The sequence below is a fragment of the Phacochoerus africanus genome, chromosome 6 (genome assembly GCF_016906955.1).
Source record: "Phacochoerus africanus isolate WHEZ1 chromosome 6, ROS_Pafr_v1, whole genome shotgun sequence".
Taxonomy (NCBI): domain Eukaryota; kingdom Metazoa; phylum Chordata; class Mammalia; order Artiodactyla; family Suidae; genus Phacochoerus; species Phacochoerus africanus.
The window spans coordinates 82,797,206-82,820,450 of record NC_062549.1 but is presented as its reverse complement, the minus strand read 5'-3'; the positions used below and the strand labels follow the sequence as shown (position 1 = coordinate 82,820,450).

The 23,245-nt window shown below is 40.3% G+C and overlaps 1 long non-coding RNA gene across 1 annotated transcript in view; it reads left to right on the top strand.

The window, feature by feature from the left end:
* The window catches only part of LOC125128830 (uncharacterized), a 71,175-nt gene extending 58,133 nt beyond the window's left edge, over positions 1–13,042 (top strand). The window contains exons 2-3 of the long non-coding RNA XR_007135333.1: positions 9,535–9,633; positions 12,857–13,042. This is a non-coding gene — a long non-coding RNA (uncharacterized LOC125128830). The remainder of the gene's footprint in view (positions 1–9,534; positions 9,634–12,856) is intronic.
* The last annotated feature ends 10,203 nt before the right edge of the window (positions 13,043–23,245 follow it).

The following is a 23,245-nucleotide window of genomic DNA, read 5'->3' as shown; positions in this document are numbered from 1 at the left end:
CGCTCTGAGAGAATCCTTAGCAAAATTAGAACACTTTATTGGAAACAGATTCTAAAAGACTAACCAAAATTTCAAACAAATTTATGCTCTTCCCTGCAGCTTAGGTTATCAAATTCAGAGTTGTTTTGGAAGGTGATGAAGTCCAAAGGCAGGAGTCTTGGATGGATGAGAATTCCCTTCTCAGGGATGTGCTTTGCTGCTTTCCCTAGAAATCCCCGAGTCCTTGGAAATCAGGTAGTTGAGTATCCTCTGGTTCTTCAAAGGATGTAGTATTGCTTTAACCACTGCTTCTCAACTGCCAGTTTTTACCCAGGCTCCTATGGCCCTGGTGTGTTTTTCTATTGTAAAGCTTTCTGCCGGAATGGTGTTGAATTTCGTCCTTAACTTTCTTGTAGACTTCTCAATGACAGGAGCAGTGGACAATGTGTTGCTCATTTTCTTATTCATAATATGTGTCAGATCAGGGTCCTTTGACAGGAAATCTTATTATTGGGTTGCTGGATATATTGTCTGTGTCTTTTACATATAGGAGATTGAAAGGGCCCCCCAGTTAGATAGGTGAGGGGTCCCCACATGGGACTGACCCGCAGAAAAAGTAAGGCTGCCTTAAAGAGAATAAGGCCACCTCCCAACTCAGGCCACAAAATGACATGGGGCTGTAATTGTTTGCTAGGGCGTACATAACAAAGGACCACAGACTGGGTGACTTACAACAGAAATTTTTTGCCCAGATCTGGAAGCTAAATATCTGAGATCAAGGTTTCAGCAGGGTTGGCTTCTTCTGAGGTCTCTCTCCTTGGCTTGCAGATGACACCTTCTCCTTGTGTCTTCACATGATTGTGCCTATGTACATATCTGTGTCTTACTCCCCTCTTCTCACAGGACACCAGTCCTTTTGGTTGAGGGCCCATTCTAACGATCTCATTTGAATTTTAATGGCTCTATCTCTGAACACAGTCACATTATGGTACTTTGGGGTTAGAACTTCAACATAGAAATTTGGAGGGGGGAGAAATAACTTAGTCCATACAGGGACCAAGATTTAAGGTGCTATACTGGTGGATTGGATGGTGGCCTGGTGCTGTCCTGATTTGTCTAGTATACTTCCCTGGTTAACTTGTGTTAGTCTGGATACCTCAAGAAGCAGATGCCAAGGTGGGATTAAATGTGCCAGAATTTTATTAGAGGAAATGCCTGTGAGAAAAAATGAGGAAGAAGCCAGAAAGTCTAGGAGAATTGTCAGATCAAAATGCAAGGAGAGAGGGAGGGAAAGTTGGACAGAAAAGTCTCAGACTGCATAAGCCTAAGGAATATTCAGGAAGAACTTTGAGGATCATTGAGCCAAAGTCAGCCTTCAGAAGATGATTCACCTCCCAGGACTGGGTCTAGCTTAACATCCTTGCTGTTCTCAGTCAGGGCTGGGGACAGCCGGTGGAAAGTGTGACCTCTGTTTGCAAGTGCTGGGGCTGTTGCCATTTTTGCTCCCTGTAGTTGGAGCTTTTCAAGGCTCATGCTCACCTGCATGTAAGTAAGACTGTCTTACAGAGAGGTGTGAATTTACCCAGTACGTGCTAACTGTGAGTTTAACAAAAACTACTTAAATTCATGTGGGGATAAAAAATTTATATATCTAGAGCAACCTCAAAGGAAGAAGCAAAAGCAGTTAAAAGGTAAAAGTGTTCCAGGCAATGGAGATTTTATTTTTGCTGTGAACATGCCATCATGTTCCATATTCTCCATCCTTCACTCACCCACCTCCTTTCCTAAGATACTACTAGCAATTCCAAAACATTCTATCTTCATTCATAGCTTATTGTAGTTCTTTATACTGCTCCCAAAGGCCTGCTTATTTATTTTCCCTTGGGGAGAAAGGGTGGCATAGAGAAAGAGCAAACCAAAGAGATAGGCTGCCACCAGACTTTTCCAGATCTCTGAGTCAGTGATGATCAGGTGTACTGGAGGGACCACTGAACTCTGAGTCAAGAAACCTGAGTCTTGGTCATTGTTTTGGCCCTTAGTTGCTGCATATATTAGCCAGTTTGCTTTCTTCTCCTGGCTTAATTTCCTAAGCTGCAGAATGAGAGCCTGAATTCTGCAGAATTGAATCTGAGCTTCAGTTACAACCTATGCTGCAGCTGTGGCAATGTTGGGTCCTTTAACCCACTGTGCCCCAGCAGGAACTCCAGTATAATGTTCTGTATGTTAATGACAGGTGTGTATGGGAGAAACAGTGAAAAAGCAAACATCTTTGAGTTTTGCTAAGAGCTTTTTTCTCTATTTGTTTTTCTACTTCAAATTGCATTTAAAAGATCTTGAATTGTAATTGTTTATTTACATGTCTTCCTTTAGCACTGAACTGAATTTTGAGGTCAGGGTTTATCTCTTTCTCATCTACATCTCCCAGCACCTTAAACATACCCAACACATGGCTAGTGTGCAGCCAATGTTGATTGAATTGGCTAAAGATGGACTTAGTGGCAAGATGTGGATGGCCCAGGGGGAGGCAATGAGATGGAGTGGAGAAAGTATGGGCTTGACCTGCCTGGGTTTGAATCCTACATGTGCCACTTGCTGGCTATGGGGCCTCAGACAACTTAATTTATTTCTTGAGCCTCCATTTCCTAATACTAAAATGTGTATAGTAATTCCTACCTGGCCAGGCTATTGTGGCAATTGAGTGATTTGTGTTGTGTGTCTCTCAGAACACCTGGTGCATGGTGAATGCCCCTTTCAAGGCTGTGCCCCAGGGCCACCACGCTACAGGCTAGAGGAAGTGAAGGCTGGGGAGATTAGCAATTCAATTGTTAATCCACAACACAATATTTTAGGATATTTTGGTTTGCATTTTGTAGAAAATAGCTTAATTTTCAACTCCATTTTATCATTGACCTCAAATCTAAGCAGTCTTTTAAGGGGCAAGTAGTGTCACCTATATCCTGCTGTGACAAATGGGCAATTTTCTAAAGAGCTTTCAGTGTCGGTGAAAAGGTGCATTGCAGAGATCTGCTGCAGTGTTTCTGCAGATTTGCTGAGGAAGCCTCTCAAACACCCTGGAGCTGGCTTTATGAGGTTGCTGTTTAGCATATTAATATGCTTGGCAGAGAAAAAGCATCAGGGACATCCTTCTCTTTTTCACTTTGAACCAGATTCTGTTGCTAAATTCCTGAAAAAGACATGAAGCAGTTTTTCCTCCTTGAGAGTCTTGGGTATCATTTAGGAAATAACCAAGTCAGGGAAGTCATGGTACATACCCCTCTCCGTGGTCTGCCTGGCCTGGGTGACCAGGGGTAAGGAATGGGCTGACTACAGGTCACAGCCACTGTAACCCATTTGCTTTTGTCTGCAGGAGAAGAAAAGAAACAGGCCACTCTGAAGGAAAATGCATTTAGATTTACTAGCCTGGGACTTTCTGATTCAAAACTGATAACTTTTCATGGTAGGGTTCAAATGAGCCAACGACACCACCAAACATCTCTCTCTAATCTTCAGGAATGTCATTCTGGTTGAATTTGTTTTTATTTATTTATTTTTTCGTAACTAAAAGTTTCCTCTGGAAAGAATAAAATTTTATTATAGAAATGAAAATTATTACCAGTTTTCTTACTCTCTTAGTGCCATCATTAAATATTGCCCTTAATAATTACAACAGTATTTATTCTTTATTAAATACTTACTGTATCTTAAATACCATGTCGAGTGCTTAACACATATAATCTTTTTTAAAAAATTTTAAAACAATCCTGTAGGGAAAGAATTACTTAACCTTATTTTTCTGCTGAGGAAACTGAGGCTCAACTAGGAAATGGCATGCCTTCAATTTCACTCTCATATCTTTCCTGTAATACTCTGTCTACCTTACATTGACAGCTGCTTTCTGAACCATTGTGTCTATATTTTTAGGCTTTTCAGTCACTTCCCTCATGGTTGTGTCAAATGAAATTTGGGCTGTGAGCTTAGTGTGTGAGCCTTGATGTGTGGGCTATAATCCGTCAGTATGGGGGTGTTCAGGGAATTTTTTTGGCTTATACTCTAGGTTGATGAGAATGTCAGGGCTCTGGCTCTCAGAGAGGAGCTATGGTTCCCCTGTTATTTTGTACAACTGGTGGTAAATATTTGTGGCTTGATCATTCACAAGTGATACAGGCTTAAGGTATACCTTTTTTAAAAAAAATTTTATTTTTTTTTAGGACTGCAGGTGCAGCAGTTGGAAGTTCCCAGGCTAGGGGACGAATTGGAGGTGCAGCTGCCAGCCTATGCCACAGCCACAGCAACACCAGATCCAAGCTGTATCTGCGATCTACACCACAGCTCCTGACAATGCCAGATACTTAACCCACTGAATGAGGCCAGGGATTGAACACGCCCCCTCATGGATACTAGTCAGGTTCTTAACCCGCTGAGCCACAATGGGAACTCCATCGAGTTACACTTTTTTTTTTGTCTTTTTGCTATTTCTAGGGCCACTCCCGTGTGGCATATGGAGGTTCCCAGGCTAGGGGTCCAATCGGAGCTGTAGCCGCCGGCCTATGCCAGAGCCACAGCAACGCAGGATCCGAGCCGTGTCTGCAACCTACACCACAGCTCACGGCAATGCCGGATCCTTAACCCACTGAGCAAGGGCAGGGACCAAACCTGCAACCTCATGGTTCCTAGTTGGATTCGTTAACCACTGCGCCACGACGGGAACTCCAGAGTTACACGTTTTTTAAAGAAAGTATTTAGATGAATTTATCCAAGAGGTTTTACTATAAACGTCAGACCTAAGTTTCTCATAGCTAGTACTTCTTTTGTCCGTAGGTCCTGCTTCTCCTGGGTACGTTTTCTTCAGTCCCTGTAGATAACTTCCCTGATTCCACTGGGTAATGTGTGGTGCTGTACATTCTGCCATTCTGGCACCTTTCTCTCCCAGGTGTGGAGGAGGTGGGTGAGGGAGAGAGTGGAGGCAGCCTGGTGTCCATGGGGCTGGTTTCTCTCCTTGACTCTGTCACCAGCCAACTGCGAGACTCTGGGGAAGTCAATTAATATCTCATTTCCTTACTTGCAATGTGATGGCTTTGGACCCCCAGATCTCCTGGGAGGCCATTTTAACAGAAAATTGGGATGTTTAGAGTGGAGAAAACCATCAAGTACTATCAGGAAATATCCTACTGGTGCCAGTGACAGACTGTTGGATTAATTGTGCGTAGCTGTGAAGCCCTGCAGTAATTTCTATGTTAAATCAGCTGACTATTGCTGCCTTCCCCTCAGATGTTGAAAGTTTATCTTCATTTTTTAGATGAGAGAGTGGAGGCAGAGCTGACCGTGAGCTGGCTCTGGACTATTACTTATTGCTGAGTGCTTGATTTGCTGGGCAGATACATTGCCCCTGAGTGACAGCTGATGTCTTGGTGCCCTTGAATTGTCACCAGCAAATTGGAGAGGGCTACCCTACTTTGCTTTATTGACATAGGTAGTCAGCCCCTGCAGAGGCTCCTAATGATTTTTGTTGAGTTGGTAGAGAAGTTGGACTGCGGATTAATTTTAGTATGTTTTCTTCCCCCTGACATTTCTCATTTAAGAGGTGCTAAAACTCAAAAATGAGCAAAAAATGAATATGCTCACTTTACTAGAGGGGAAAACTGCCTCTTTCCAAAAACGATTTCTGAGGAATATTGATTTATTGATTTGATTGAGACATTTGTCTGGCATGACTTCCCTCATTGACCCTATTTTCCTTTTTCCTACAAGTAGTTCTGCTCCATCCCTCTCTTGTCCTCTCTTTCCCGCCTTCTGTCTGTCTTCCCTTTCCCTTTCCCCCTTCCTTCCTTCTTTCCTTCCCTTATTTTTTTTTTTTTTATTTTTATGGCTCCAACTGTGGCATGTAGAAGTTCCTGGGCCAGGGATTGAATCCAAGCTGCAGCTACACTTGATACTTAACCCACTGGGGATCAAACCCATGCCCCTGCAGTAATCCTAGCTGCTGCAGTTGGATTCTTAACCCACTGTACCACAGTGGGCACTCCTGCTTTTAACTTTTTGAGGTCTTTCTTTGTGATTTTTCTTTTATGGATATTGAAAAAAAACACAACACAGTTGAGATTCTACTGTATATTAGTTTGAATACCACTTTTTAAAAGATTAATATTTTATCAAGAGCATTTTCCATGCCATTCAGTATTTTTGAGAACCTCATTTTAATGACTGTATTACGTTTTATTCTGTGATTGTGCTGTACCATATGGTCATTCTGCTGTCATCTGACACTTAGGTTTGTCACCTCTACTCTTGACCTTATCTTTTCTTAGCTTCCCTGAAAGTTTACTGCTTACTCATGCCTCCTCTCTTCCAAGCTTATTGCTTCTTTGCCCCTTGGTGCCTTTCCCCATGCCTTTGTGCATATGAAGGTATGCAGGCACATCTTTTCTCTTGTCTCTAATGGACTGTGTCTAATGCCCTTTCTGAACTTTTGTATTTTCATGTTTTGGGGGTTTCTCTATTTCAGTATCTTTCCCTTTTAAATATCACAGATAATCTAAAGCCAAGCTCTGAGCATGTCATTTCCCCTGATGCTCAGGCCCCAGCCTCATTTGCCCTCCTCATGTGCCATGATCTTCTCTAACTGTATTGTACTTGTACACCCAGTTGTTCTGTTCACAAGCTCCCTCCCGGCTTGCCATCATTGACAAGTATGATGATCATTCATCTAGCCACTGATGAGAGTGTAAAACTTCAGCCCTGTGACCCAACACTGGAGACTTACTCAAGAGATGACACCAACCATTCATCCATGTCCGTTATTTTTGTTTGTTTATTTATTTGTTTATGTTTTTGCTTTTTAGGGCTGCACCTGCAGCATATGGAAGTTCCCAGTCTAGGGGTCAAATCGGAGCTGTAGCTGCCGGCCCATACCACAGCAACAGCAACGCCAGATCTGAGCTGCATTTGTGACCCACACCGCAGCTCACAGCAGTGCTGGTTCCTTTAACTCTCTGAGGAAGGTCAGGGATCAAACCCGCACCCTCATGGATACTAGGTGGATTCATTTCTGCTGCACCACAGTGGGAACTCCCCTTCCACATCCTTAAACAAAGATTATCTTGCCAGTTGTTTAAGTAGAAAATTGTATTACCTCATAGGCCATGTTTCTCTATTCTGCCTTCTGGGATAAAGTTGATGGTTTGGAGTAGATCAGACGTGCTGTAACTGCACCTTTACCTCATCCAGCTGTCCTCTCAGGGGAGAAAAAAAAAGAGGTCAAATTATCAGATCCCGATCTTTGTGAGTTGATGCTGGTTCTTGGGGATCCCTGCGGCCTTTTCCAATAGCTCTTAAGGCTTATTCAAGAGCCACTCCAAACCTGAGAATTTTTCCTCCTCTTTTTTTGAAAATTAAAACTACCTGTATTGATCTTTTGCTGATATTCACAAAGAGACAAGAGGAAGGAGCAGGCTATGTGCCTGGAGTAGACTTGAACTGGAGAGATGGTCTTCCTAGGCATTTGCTCTGTGGAGGACCTAGTTCCACTGTTTTCTCTCTCTTCCGTGGCCCACTGCCCCTCAAAGGCTGTTGTCACTCATTGACACAGTAGGTGTGGTGGGGGAATAACGGCCCCCTAAAGATGGGCATGTTCTGTTCCTGGAACTTTTGAATATGTTACTTTACAAGATAAAAGAACTTTAAATATCTGATTATGTTAGTATTCGATATGGGAAAATTATACCAAGATGGGAATAATGGAATTACATTGGTCTTTAATAGAGTCAGGGAAAGATATGAAGGTACTCTACTGATGGCTTTGAAGACAGAAAGGAATCATGAGTCAAGGATGCAGGTAGCATCTGGAAACTGGAAAAAATAGGGTACAGATTCTCTCCTAGAATGTCGAGAAGGAACGCAACCCTGACAATACTTTGATTTTATACCACGGAAATCCTTTTCAGACTTATGATATTCAAAACTGTAAGATAATAAATTTGTCCTCAGCCACCAAATTTGTGATAATTTGTAACAACAGCAACAGAAAACTAATACATTAGATGATCCACATATATTTTATTTTTTAAATTAAAAAACTATTGAGGTATAGTTGATTTACAATACCGTGAATAGGTATTTTAAATTCTTGAGGTTTACAAAAGGCCTTAATGACTGTCTGATTTAGATCTCTAATCTTGAATCCCTTTTCTGTCACTTCTATGAAAGGGGAAGCCTGGGGTGTGTAGGGTGTATGTTTTCAGTTTGAGAAAACGTGCACAGCCAGAAGAAAATTTGAATGAGAAACCAATGTTTATTTAAAGTAGCTTTTTGAAGATGTACACTTGCCCATTTAAAGAGTACAATTCAGTGGTTTTGAGTTTATTCACAGAATATGAGAAAGCAACATTAATAGAAATTCTTGCTGATCTCTGCAAGTATAAAGAACAAAATGTGGGTAAGAAAGAGTGGCCTGGATATTTCCAGAAGTAAAACAGTATCTGAAGACACTTGGGTGCCCAGAAAGTTTGCTTGGGAACTCTGGAGTGTCTTCTGGATTTTTTTTTTTTTTTTTCTGAGAAGCAGTTCATATTGGCCAAGTTCCTTTGGCAACTGCCTGCAATAAATTGTCTTGATGGTTTTAGCCTTTTTGGTTTTCATAAATTCCATTTGATTAACTTCTGAGAAATTCTGATGAGTGATGACACAAAAGAACTTCTTGGACGACAATACAATGGGGCAGCACTATGTGCCCTGTATAAATAGACTGAGGGCATTCTACTTAGTTAAAAATGAAATTAATTCAAGGTGACAAGCATTTTGAAATTTACTTTAGTTTGCTAGGATTGCCATAAAAAAGTACCACAGACTGGGTGGCTTAAAAAACAGAGTTTAATTTTCCCAAAGTCCTGGTGGATAGAAGTATGAGACCAAGGTGTTTGTAGGGTTGGTTTGTTCTGAGGCCTCTCTCCTTGCCTTGCAAACATTTGTCTTCTCCTTGAGTCTTCAAACAGGGTTCCCTCTGTGTGTGTGTGTGTGTCCTTATCGCTTCTTCTTCTTTTTTTTTTTTTTCTTTTAGGGCCACTGATGCGGCATATGGAAGTTCCCAGACTAGGGGGCGAATCAGAGCTGCAGCTACCGGCCTACACCACAGCCACAGCAATGTGGGATCCGAGCCTTGTCTGTGACCTACACCACAGCTCATGGCAATACTGGATCCTTAACCCCCTGAGTGAGGCCAGGGATCGAACCTGGCATCCTTATGTATACTAGTCAGGTTTGTTACTGCTGAGTCGCAGTGGGAACTCCCCTTATCTCTTCTTTTTATAAGGGCACTAACCATTAGGACTCACCAGAATGATCTCATTTAACATTAATTACTTCTTCAAAGACCCTGTCTCCAAATAGAGGAACATTCTGAGTTAATAGGGGTTAGGACTTCGACATATGAACTGGGGGAGGGGGGGGCTACAATTCAGCCCATAACAAAGTTCCACATCATAAAATCATACTCACTGCATGAAAGGGGTCTGGGCTAGGGGAGAAAAAATGTTTTTAAAGTGTGTGTTATTCTCATTGCAGGCCTTTGGGTGGAAGTACCAGCTTAAGACCCTTGTCTTATGGAAAAAAGCTGTTTATTCTTGGTGGAAGATGTCCTTGAAGAGTACTATGAGACCTGGAGTAAGATCTTGTTAAGTGGATACATTCTTAGTTGTCCTTCCTACTTTCCCTCTATTTTTCTATCTATCACAGTCAAGCATCAGTATCATTATCTTTTATCTTTATTAAGTGATCTGGAACATATTTTTAATTTTGTTACATAATTGTTCCTCTTTCTGAGGTGGAGAGAATGGGATTGCAAAATGTTCTAAGCCAGATTTACAGATATTTCCTCCCCAAATATCATGGGAAATACATACATACACATACACTCATATGAGTGTCTTATGGCTGTTTATCCTTCTATCAAAACCTGTTCTCAGTGGATCTGAAAACTTATTCACTGACAACTATGCTGTAAATATCAAAAGTTTTTCTCTGGTTTATATTGCATTTTGCCAGAGACCAAAGCTTTAAGCCAAAGGAATCATACTTTAAAGGAATTTCAGGGATCAGTCAGAGGATGAAAATAGTATTTTCCAAAGACCTTTATTAGCACTGCAAATATCACCCTACTCAGACAATCTCTTACTCACTCTTTCATAGTGTCAGCCCTGATAAGACCTCTAGGTGAAAGATATGCCTAATTAAAAATAAAATCCACCTCCAGAGACAGATATCATGCAAAAAATTCTCTAGCCCTATATCTTCTCACCAGTGTTACTAAAAATGGTGATATCCTTGTTATGAGTCATCATGGGCTGGTTCCAGTTTTCAGTTTTCCTAGATTTTTATATGCCTGCCATATTTTTGCAAGAACTAACATCTCATGAGTATTAATACTATTGGGACCAAGTAATGTTTGAGTTGGCTGGTGAGTGGGGTGAAGCTGGGAAGCTGGATTTCATGTTGGTTTCCTGCCTGCAGAACTGTTGTTATTGATCATGTAGTCTGCAAATTCCAATTTGAAAGATGCTTACAAGGTCATTCACTTGTCTGAAGAGCAACGTATGCTGTGTATTAATACAGGGGATGATTGCAGAGGTTGGAACACAATATATTTGATCCTCATGATTTCAACATCTGGAGTGATGACTGGATTTCTGTGTGACTCTCTCCTTTCTAGCTGCTGAAAACATGTTTGATTTAATGAGAAGATCCTTCAAAATCCACATAAATGAATTTGTTAGGGCTTCTTAATTGTATATGAAAGTATTTGTCATTACTCTAATGAGAAAACAACTAGAATCTTCCTATCATATTCTGGGAATATCAGAAGCATAACAATTGAGGGGAAAATGAAAAAAAAAAAAACCTTTGGAACCTTCTCATCTGGCTAAAACTAAATCTAACTCCAGAAAGTAGAGTCTGGCAAAGGGCAGGTTTTGTGTAGAAATTTCTTCTCTAGCTCTGGAGATGACTTTAATAGCCAAAGGTTGAGATTAGTATATTTAAAGGCTAAACATCCCCATCATTAATTTTAATAAAGAAGCAGATCAAAATTATTATTATTATTATTTATGATTGCCCCCATGGCATATATAAGTTCCCCTGCCAAAGACTGAATCCAAGCTGCAGCTGCAACCTACACTGTAGCTACAACAATATGAGGATCATTTAATGCACTATGTGGGGCTAAGGATTGAACCTGCACCTCCATAGTGACCAGAGCTGCTGCAGTCGGATTCTTAACACACTGCACCACAGTGGGAACTCCAGATTGATATTATCGAATGAACTAGAGAAGGTGACAGTCACATGGTCCTTTAGGAGGACCTTTTGATAAGACATTCTTGGGGATCCCATTTAGTTAGCGAAGATAAAAAAATGTAGCTTATGAAATGACAACTGGGAGTTTGCAGTTTAAAGTAGATTAGTGTTTCTCAATGGGAACCTGTTTTATACCCCAGGAAACACTTGGTAATGTCTGAAGCATTTCTGCATTTCACAACAGGGAGGTTGTCCCTGGCATCTAGTAGTAGTGGCTAGGGATGTTGCTAAACACCCTACAATGCCCAGGTCAGCCTTCCACCATACCCAGCCCCAAATGTCAATAGTGCTAAGGTTGAGAAACATGGATTTACATGCACCATGGCTCAGGCTCCACTCTGTCACTCGGTGGGTAGGATGGACAGTTATTTAGCCTCTATGTTATTTCAGCTGAAAAGAATGGTCATTTCTTCCTTTGTACCCTATTGGGTCCTTCACAGATGTGTATAGGGTGTACAGTGTACAGAGTACACTGTTTGTACTCTGTATGACTTGGGTAGTGTACATTACCTCTCTGTGCCTCAGTTTTGTCTATGAAATGGGAATGTTAATACTGTTAACCTCAGACCATTATTGTGAAGGTTAAGTAAGCTAAGACATATGACAAGCTTGTCATTGTGTTTGTCATACTAGGTGGCTTAATAAATGGTAATAATGATAGTTTTTGTTATTTATAACTCATTTAGCTGTTTGCCCGTGCTAAGTGATAAATAAGTCTCCTTAGAGCAGTAATTGTGTTTGACGTATCATAGATGTTTAATGTTTGTTTGATGGATGACTGAATGAATCCCTTTAAATCTCATAATCTTCATCTGTGAAATGGGGTCATATTTCACTTGTTATTGTTACATTTAATAAGATAAGACAAAGGGTTAATAAAGAAACTAATGAATACATATTATGTAACCTTTTTTGCCTTGGTACCATAAAAAAATCTTTATGATGAAAAAAATTTGCATCTACAGAAAAGAAGAAAGAGAATAGCACCCATATAGCTATCATCTTGATTTAACAACTGTTAACATTTAGTCATATTTATTTAATCTCTTTTCAGGTTTGGGGTTTTTTTGGCTGAAGAAGCTTGAAGTAAATAATAGGCACAATTTTATTTCATCCCTAAATATTTAGTATGTAACTTAAAGAATACAGTCTCCTATAACTACGATGCTATTTTAATCTAATAAAATGAATAATTATTTCCCAATGTCAGCAAATACTTAGTCTGTATTCCTATTTCCCAGTGGTTTCCAAATGTATTTCACAGCTGATTTATTCAAACAAGATCCAAATAGGAGCTTCTCACTAGGGAACCCAATTTTTTTCATTATTGCACACTTCAGGTGCCAGCCTGGTTCTGCTGTTCAAGTCAGCAGGTTAGAAATTATTTCAGTAATTCAAGATAGGAATATCTTTTAAGCTAACTCAATATGCAAACTTGAACCAATAAATTATTCACAACAGTTAATGACTCACTTTTTTTCTGGGATTGGCTGAAGACCATTCAGTTATAGTCTTCCTCTTTGTGCATTCACAGATGGTAAGAAGATTAGTGATAATGGGTCTTGGGTGATGCGAAGAAGATGGAAACTAGAGTATCCAAAGATCTGCCAAGTGAACTGTACATAAGAGGAAAAAATAGCTCTGGGAAACACAGTGTAAATCAATGAGAAATCTGGATTCAAGGCACAAAGTGCAGTTTGTACATAACCTCTCCAGGATGTTACAGTCATTCCAACAATATTCACATTAGCCCGAAGAACATCTATTGCAAGGGTAAGCAAGCATCCTGCACTGAGCCATGCAGTAACACCACAGCAATAGCAATGTTGCTGGACAGTCTCCTGCTTTCTGCTTTTCACAGTGCTGAATCACTCCTAGACCAGCGAGTGAAGCAAGTCAGTTAGGTATGGCCTGGAGTAAAGTGGATTTGATCCAGAAACCACAGTGATCTATCAGAGGTTCTTGAACAGAGGGATGAAGTGATGGTGAGGAAGTATTTGGGAAAGATGAATTTTGCAAGGGTAAGCAAGATGGGCTGAGATAGAAGCAGATTTGCAAGGACAACTAAGATGAAATGCCAGCTGAGATGTTACTGGTTGACTCAGGATGAGGTATATTTTGGGGAAATAACGCTATAGGGAAACTAATGGAAATATTAATTCTATACTTCACAATTCTTTTTACTTTCCATTTAATTTGTGCTATTTGTCTTACTGTCTTACTGATATCCCATTAGGCTGTACACTCTTTGAGGACAGAGCCCATGTCTTCGACATTTTAGTATAGTGCTTTGCACATGGTAAGTACCTAATACATAAAATGTTTACTTTTATTTGACACATCCAGTGCTTGTTAAAAAAGTGCATGCTTATACATATAAGTCTTGTACAAAGATTAATGTTCCCTTTGTGGTATGATCTGAGAGAAAACTGTATGTAGTGTGAAAAGATTCAGATGCTTGCAAGGATAAAATAAAATAAACCAGGTACATGAAGGGAAGATTAGAAATAGGGACCTAGAGAAATAATTTGAAAGGTCCGTGAGTCCTCATTATCTAGAGACTAGAATGGTGGTTGCCAGGGGCTGAGGGGTGAGGAAATGGGGAGACATTGGTCAAAGGGTACAAACTTCCAGTTATAAGGTGAGTAAGTTGCAGGAAGACATCCATACAGCAGGATGATTATAGTTAATGATATTGTGCTTGAAAGTTTCCAGGAGAGTAGACCTTAAATGTTCTCATCAAACAATGCAAAAAGGGTATTACGTGAGGGGATAGAGATGTTAACTACCCCTATTGTGGTAATCATTTCACCATACATATCTGTATTAGCTCATCACACATACACCTTCAACTCACACAATGTTATATGTCATTTATATCTCAATAAGCCTAGAAAAAGGAAAATAAATAGGATATGGCTTGATCTGGGCATAGCGTAAAATCAGAGAGAGATCTAAAGTAGGAGGAGGAGGAGTACCCATCGTGGCTCAGTGGTTAACAAATCTGACCAGGAACCATGAGGTTGCAGGTTTGATCCCTGGCCTCACTCAGTGGGTTAAGGATCCAGTGATGCCATGAGCTGTGGTGTAGGTTGCAGACGTGGCTTGGATCTGGCATTGCTGTGGCTGTGGTGTAGGCCGGTGGCTACATCTCCAATTAGACCCCTAGCCTGGAAACATCCATATGCTGTGGGTTTGGCCCTAGAAAAGACAAAAACAGAGAAAAAAAAAAGTAGTAGGATAGCAAGTCAGAATTGAGAGAGCTCATCCAAAGAGACTTTGGATGAGGGTAGAATGGAATTAGTAATTAACTTACATACATTTGATTACCAGTCATGGCTCAGTGAAAGGGCACAGATCTGGGTTCAGACCTAGACCCACTTCTCTAGCTCCATGACCTTGGGCAGACTACTAAACTTTTCAGACTTCTTTTCTCTATGGTGCTAATAATTCTATTTGTTTTTCTACGTGGTCATGGGTTGTAGTCTGTGATAAAGAGTACCTATTATTTTTATAACAGCCCACTATCTGTGGTGGACAAGGCTCACACCTCTATTGATAAGTGCATCACAGAGACAGTTGTTCTCAGGTATTTTATTACCTAAAGTGAAATAAATGTAGGAGACAGCAAATTGGTTTTCTGTGTTGTTTCAAACAAAGCCTTTCTCCCCTGACTTCTGTCGATCACCTAACCTCTTGGTCTGTGTAGAAGACTTATGCTGCTCAGGTCATAAGGCCATCCACGACTTAAGCCTCTCTCTAACTCCTAGTTGTCAAAAACTTGAAAGGCTCTGTTTCCAGCAGGCCCTGCCTTCCAAGGTCAGTTCTGGATCTATACCACTGGCAGGAAGCTTTTACAAGGAAAAGCCCTCTCCACTTGGCTCCTAAGCAAAAATGACTTCTCCTAACCTTCTTGGTGCCCAAGTTATCTTTATGAAAGCAAATTGTAAAAATGGCCATAATACCCAAAGTAATCTACAGATTCAATGCAATCCCTATCAAATGATCCATGACATTTTTCACAAAACTAGAACAAACAATCCAAAAATTTATATGGAACCACAAAAGACCCAGAATTGCCAAAACAATCCTGAGGAACAAAAACCAAGCAGGAGGCATAATTTTCCCAGACTTCAGGCAATATTACAAAGCCACAGTAAACAAGATATTGTGGTACTGGTACAAAAACAGACATACCAACTGGTGGAACAGAATAGAGAACCCAGGAATAAACCCAGATATCTATGGTCAATTAATCTTTGACAAAGGAGGCAAGAATATAAAATGGGAAAGAGAGAGCCTTTTTAGCAAGTGGTTGTGGGAAAACTGGACAGCTGCATGCAAATCAATGAAACTAGAACACACCCTCACACCATGCACAAAAATGAACTCAAAATAGCCTAAAGACTTAAATATTTAAGACAAGACACCATCAAACTCCTGGAAGAGAAAATAGGCAAAACATTCTCTGACATCAACCTTACAAATGTTTTCTTAGGTCAGTCTCCTAAGGCAATGGATATAAAAGCAAAAATAAACCAATGGGACCTAATCAAAAGGACAAGCTTTTGCACAGCAAAGGAAACCCTAAAAAAAAAGACAACCTACAGAATGGCAGAAAATAGTTCAAATGACAACCTACAGAATGGCAGAAAATAGTTCAAATCATGCAACTGACAAGGGCTTAATCTCTAAAATATACAAACAGGAGTTCCCGTCGTGGCGCAGTGGTTAACGAATCGGACTAGGAGCCATGAGGTTGCGGGTTCAATCCCTGCCCTTGCTCAGTGGGTTAAGGATCTGGTGTTGCCGTGAGCTGTGGTGTAGGTTGCAGACATGCGTTGCTGTGGCTCTGGCCCAGGCCGGTGGCTACAGAACCGATTAGACCCCTAGCCTGGGAAACTCCATATGCCACGGGAGCGGCCCAAGAAACGGCAAAAAGACAAATAAAATAAAATAAAATATACAAACAACTCATACAACTCAACAGCAAAAAAACCAACAACCCAATTGAAAATTGGGCAGAAGACCTGAGTAGACATTTCTCTAAAAAAGATACACAGATGGCCAACAGGCACATGAAAAAATGTTCAACATCGTTGATTATTAGAGAAATGCAAATCAAAACTACTATGAGATAACACTTCACACTAGTCAGAATGGCCATCATTAATAAATCCATGAATAACAAATCCTGGAGAGGGAACCCTCCTGCACTGTTGCTGGGAATTAAATTGGTACAACCACTATGGAAAACAGTATGGAGGTACCTCAGAAAACTAAATATAGAACTACCACATGACCCACCAATTCCATTCTTGGGCATATATCTGGACAAAACTTTTCTTGAAAAAATATATACACCCATATATTCATTGCAGCACTATTCACAATAACCAAGACATGGAAGCAACCTAAATATCCATCAACAGATGAATGGATTAAGAAGATGTGGTATATATATGCAATGGAATACTACTCAGCCATAAAAAGAAAAAAAAATAATGCCATTTGCAGCAACATGGATGGAACTAGAGACTCTCATACTAAGTGAAGCAAGTCAGAAAGAGAAAGACAAATACCATATGATATCACTTATATCTGGAATCTAATATATGACACAAATGAAACTTTCCACAGAAAAGAAACTCATGGACTTGGAGAACAGACTATGGTTGCCACAGGGGGAGGGGAGGGGGAGGGAGTGGGATGGACTGGAAGTTTGGGGTTAATAGATGCAAACTATGGCATTTGGAGTGGATAAGCAATGAGATCCTGCTGTATAGCACTGGGAACTATATCTAGTCCCTTGTATCCAACATGATATAGGATAATGTGAGAAAAAAATATGTATATATTGACTGGGTCACTTTGCTTAGAGTAGAAAATTGACAGAATATTGTTAATCAACTATAATGGAAAAAATAAAAATCATTAAACAAAAAAAATTTAGAAAGCAAGACATCTTTGTTTTCCTAGGAGAGAAGGTTTCATGGCAGCATTTGGCAGGTTCTGGTCATTACTGGGGGTACTAAGAGAAAAGTGAAGGGTAGATTATTGTACTTGCAAATCATGGCTGTCTACTCTTTAGAACAACAGTCCTGCTCACAAATGTTAGCTTGCATAAGAATCACTTGGGGTATTTAAAACCCAGAGTCCTGGGCCCCAGCTTTAATAGGTCTGGGATGTCCTGTGCTTTTAATAAACATTCCAGGTGGTGATAATGAAAGTGATACAAGGGTAATACTTGGAGAAAATAAGAAATGCTTGCACAAATGTCAGTCTGCAGAACTGGCTCTCTGGGAATTGGTTTTTAGCAAATTCACCAGGAGATAGGAGACGCCATCCTAAAGAGAATGGGGTCTTTACAGCATGGCTGCAGTACTGTAAATCTCTATAGCCATTTTTGTTTCTGGAGCCGTGATCTTTTTTTTTTGATTGCATCCATGTCATGCAGAATTTCCCAGGCCCATGGTTGAAGCTGCACCACAGCAGTGACCTGAGCCACAGAAATGGCAATGTCAAGTCCTTAATGTTAAGGCCTCTGGGGAACACTGGGGGCCATGCCCTTTAGTATCAAACCCTCTGTGGTTACCTCATAGCTTGTTTGGCATTTTACAAGAAGCTTCAAGATATACATATATAATATATTTCTCATTCCTCACTTTGTTTACTTTAGCTTCTTAGTTACAGAATAATTTAGATAAAGACTGCCCCATATAATCAAGATAGTCTGAGGGTGACAGTATGCTGGAGAATTATTCCAATCATACTCATAATAACTTGGAAAACTTCTTTTGTTTTGTCATTCTTTAAACAAATATTTGTATGGCAAATGATTGTGTGACAGGAGCTGTAGTAGTTGCTAATCACACAAGTAAGTAGTGCCTGAGTACGGACTAGTTTTGAGCAGTTTACGATATGAGTAGAGGCATATATTCATTAAATTACCACACCAACAAATGTAAAACTGCAGCAGTGACAGTCTCTAGAGGTCTAGTAGTGATAAGGGGACTTGACCTCAGGGATGCCAGCACAAACTTCCTTGACAAAGTGATAATTGACCTGGGATCTAGGTAACCTGGAGAAGGAGGAAGCGTTTTCTAGGCAGGGGAGCAGCATGTGAGAATCCTGAAACAGGAAGGCATATGGAGAGCTGAGGGGTCTTAGAGATATTTAGCAGGTTAATGGATAATATTTGGTGATGGGTTGGCCATGGGAAATTATCAGGCGGAAGATGTCAAGGATGATTTCTAGGTTGATGGTTGAAGGATGTTGCCATTCAAGGAAGTCAGGAAACACTGGAAAAAGAATCTTGTCTTTTTGTTTGTGTCTTTATCTGGAGATTGTGGCATGGAAAAATAATGAGTTGGTTTTTTTCTTGATCAATTGCAGGTGACTTGAGATATCTAATGGGGCTGATGGGCATGGGGCTCACCACAGGAAACAGCGAGGCATGTGAGAATTAGTGGTAATGGAAACAGAAGATATAGGTGAGATTTCCCAGAGATACAGTAGAGGGAGAATCATGGATGTCTTAGGACTAAGCCTTGAGGAATTCTAACATTAAAAAAATTACTACTTATTTTTTAAAGGACATATAGTTGATGTACAATATTATACAAATTGCAATATAGTAATTCATACTTTTTAAAGGTTATACTCCATTTATAATTATTAGAAAACATTGGCTATATTCCCTGTGTTGTACAACATATCCTTATAGCTTATTTTGTACCTAATAGTTTGTACCTCTTACTCCCTTACCGCCATAGTGCCCCTCTCCCTTCCCTCTCCCTACTGGTAACCACTGAGTTTGTTCTCAATATCTGTGAGTCTGCTTCTTTTTTGTTACCTTCACTGGTTTGTTGTATAAATTAGTGCCACATATAAGTGATATCATACAGTATTTGTCTTTCTCTGTCTAACTTATTTCACTTAGCATAATACCATCCAAGTTGCTGCAGATGGCAAAATTTCACTCCATTTTTTTTTTTTGGCTGAGTAGTATTTCATTATATACATATGTAACCTTATTCATCTGTTGATGGACGCTTAGGTTGCTTCCATGTCCAGGTAATTGTAATAATGTTGCTATGAACATTGGGGTACATTTATCTTTTCAAACTAGGGTTTTTGTTTTTTTTTTCAAATAGATGCCCAGGAGTGGAGTTGCTGGGTCATATGGTAGTTCTATATTTAGTTTTTTGAGAAACCTCCATACTGTTTTCCACAGTGGCTGCATCAATTTATAGGAAATTATAATATTTAAATGGTAGGGAGAGAAGGAGGAGCCAGGAAATGGAAGGTTGAATGATGCTTATTATTCTCATGTTGAAAAGTTTGGACATTTAAAGTTAACTGTAAGAAACAATTGTCAGAAGGAGGTTGAATGTATAAGAGAGAGAAAGTTCAATAATGAAAAAGGTCTCAGAAGGCAGGAAAGGGTGAGATCCAGAGTCTTGTCTCTTGAAGAGGTTATGGTGACATTGTCACCAAATATTTTGCTGAATTTATGATAGGAAGTGGATTTTATAAGGGGTTTCATAGAGCTTTTGGTCTCTGAGGGGCTTGTGTATTTTGGTTTTGGCTTCTGACTTGAGGGAGGAGATGCCAGTGGACACGCAGGAGCTGTGCATTTTGCAGAGAGCCTTTCAGGACCCAGAGGAGTTTCTGTGTGAGAAAGTTCCTCTCCAACATTCCCATCATCCAAACTGGTCACCCAGTGTCCACCGTCCTCTGTGCCCTGACTTGACCTCAAAAGGAAGGACTTAAAGAAGTCAATACTTGTTTTCTCCTTTTCTGTTTTCCTCAACAGAATTATTCCGCCATATGGAAATCTTATTTTAAATTCCATGAATCAGCTCTCCTCAGTGAAAGATTTTAGCATTTGGGGCCAGTTTTTGTGGAAATATTTTGCAGGATGTGAAGTGACAGCTGCCTCTTGTCAGACACCCTGATTCCAGCTGCATCAGTGATTTGGGTTCCAGAAAGTTATCAGACTGGAAGGATTTGTGCCTTAGACAGAAAACAAGCCATAGATTTAACTCCACTGAAGTTGTACTTAGGTCCTACAATACTGTTAGAGAATGTGTGTAATTCTGGAATGGTTGTTGGAAAAGATTGCTAATGCTGACCCTGACATGGTATTAGATTTGACAATCAAATGGGAAGAAAGGTCAGGACTTGGAATGAGAATGGGAAGTTCTAAAAGGGGATACTGGGGTGAGCTCTAGGCCCTATTATTTTTACAGAAGATATAATCATTAAAAAAACAAAACAAAACAAAAACAAACAAACAAACAAACAAAAAAAACCAGTCTGTGAGCAAGAGGCATTCCAGGACTGGATTTGGGGACTGGGAGGCCTGGGGAAGGGAAACCAAAGGGACAAGTGAGTCCCAGACTGACTGGCTGGTCCCAGCAAGGGAGGTTTCCTTTGAGCCTTGCATGTGAGCTGGAGGCCCAGAAAACAAGCTGCAGTGTTTTGTTTATTTGTTTCTTCTAAATGCTCAGAAATGCTAAACAAGAGAGATTTGATTTAAACTAGGAAACTGGGACTAGTTTCAGAAACCCCGCTTAAGCAGTACCAAGGGGCGCTGAGAAAGGTGCAATTATTTGCTCTTTGCTTAATCTGCATTGTACATTGCATGCTGAGTGTCTCTCACTCAGTGGTAGGTTTATTTGTGGTGGATTGAGTAGTAGCTGGGGAGCAGGTTCTGATTCCAAAAGCAAAGTTTTCGAGAGAGAAATGCCCACTGCCTTAGATGACAGCTTTGGAAAATTTCCCAATTGCTGGCAAAAAAGTGGGGAATCTTCATCTTGGTTTGCTTGATCTGGACATATTTTGTCACTTCCTTAATTAATTCACTTATCATCTTGTATAAAGCATCTCTGTCTTATTGATACCATTCATAGACCACCATATATGTGTATGTATGCATGCATCTATATTTACTTCTATATCTATATTTAAAATTTACTGTCATATACCTATAATGCCCACATCCTGGCACAAAATAGAATGACTTTCACTCCTTCTCTGTAATCATTTATGTCTAATTCTTTTTAAAAATATTCTCTTAGCAAATGTTTATTCTGTTGCTCCCTGTTGTGTCCTTAGGCCTGCCCTAGGCATCTCTCTTCGGGATTATTAACCCTGAGGACACTCTACCCAGAGGAGCTCATTTCCAAGCATATCTTACCCAGCAGGCAGAGGGTTATGTTCTGCTGAGAGACCACGGCTCACTCAGACACCCTGCAATTGCAAAGAAAAAAGCTCTGGTTCAGAGTTATTTCTGGAAAGCAAGAGTGACAAAATACACTGCCTTACTACATCAGGAAAATGCAAAGTAGAGAGGGAAGGACACATATGGAAATAGCAATAAACATAAAAATGAGTTGCAAGGAACCAAATCAGTATGCAAACGCTGAGAGAGAGCCCCACTGGCATCCTTCATCCCTGACAGGTCCTGAGGCACAGCCTGCTCCTCCCTGAGGAGTCATCTCAGCCTCCTGGGGAGGAACTGGCAGCTGCAATCTGCCAGAGACAAATGCTTTTCTACAGGCAGGAGTGAGGGCACTCCCTCACTAGGGGCTTTGCAGAGGAGAGGGAGGACAGGAGGTATTACCTGAGGACTCCCGCTTGGAACAGACACTTCTGTACATTTCTCCACGGGTCTCTGGGTATCCCCCACAGGTTTAGTGGATGAACTGAACTGAACTCTCTGCTTTTTCTTGTCCCTGATCTATAGAAGATGCTCAGGAAAGGTTAGTCCTCTTCCCCTGGGGCCATATTTCAGGCTTGTCACCTGCATAATTTGTCCGTGTGGTTTTGCAAAGGCTGTCCCACCTAAGGTGAAAAGAGCACAATGCCCAGGGGTTTTTGCTAGGTGAATATCACTGGCACCAAGTGAGACCTTCCCAGGGGGACCCAACACATCTTTTGTCAGAGCAGGGACAGTGTCTTGTGAGCCATCTTCACACAGCAATCCCTGTCGAGATGATACTAGCTATTTATGGAATACTCGCTCTGTGCCCAGCAGGGCCTATGAATAAAGTCTACAGAGCTGTTTAGAACAGGGACTCACCCTGGAGGGTTTATAATATGGATAGGAAGAAGGTAATGCTAACACATTTTAAAAATAATTTATTGAAGTGTAGTTGATTTACATTTTGTTAATTTTTGCTGTATAGCCAGGTGACTCAGTTATGCATATATGTTCTTTTTTCATATTCTTTTCCATCATGGTTTATCCCAGGATATTGAATATAGCTCCCTGTGGACTAAAGTAGGACTGTGTTGTTTGTCTATCTTATTTATAATAGTTTGCCCCTGCTAATCCCAAATTCCCAATCCTTTCCTCACCTACCCCCTCCCCCTTGGCAACCACAAGTCTGTTCTTTATGTCTGTGAGAACACAGAAACATAGACTTAAAAAAAGAACTTTTTCCCCAAGATATGTTGACCTGTGTCATATTTTAGATTCCACATATAAGTGATATCATATGGTATTTGTCTTTCTTTTTGTGACTTATTTCACTTAATATGATAACCTTTAGGTCCATCCGTGTTACTACAAGTGGCATTATTTTGTTCTTTTTATGGCTGAGTAATATTCCATTATATATATTTACATTCCCACCGAAAGTGTAGTAGGGTTCCCTCTCTCCACACTCTCTCCAGCATTTATTATTTGTAGACTTTTTAATGATAGCATTCTGACTAGTGTGAAGTGGTACCTCATTGTAGTTTTGATTTACATTTCTCTAATGATTAGTGATATTGAGCATCTTTTCATGTGCCTATTAGCATCTGTATATCTTCTTTGGAGAGACATCTGTTTAGGTCTTCTGCTCATCTTTTGATTGGGTTTTTAAAGATTTTTTAATGAAATTGTACAAGCTGTTTGTATTTTTTAGAA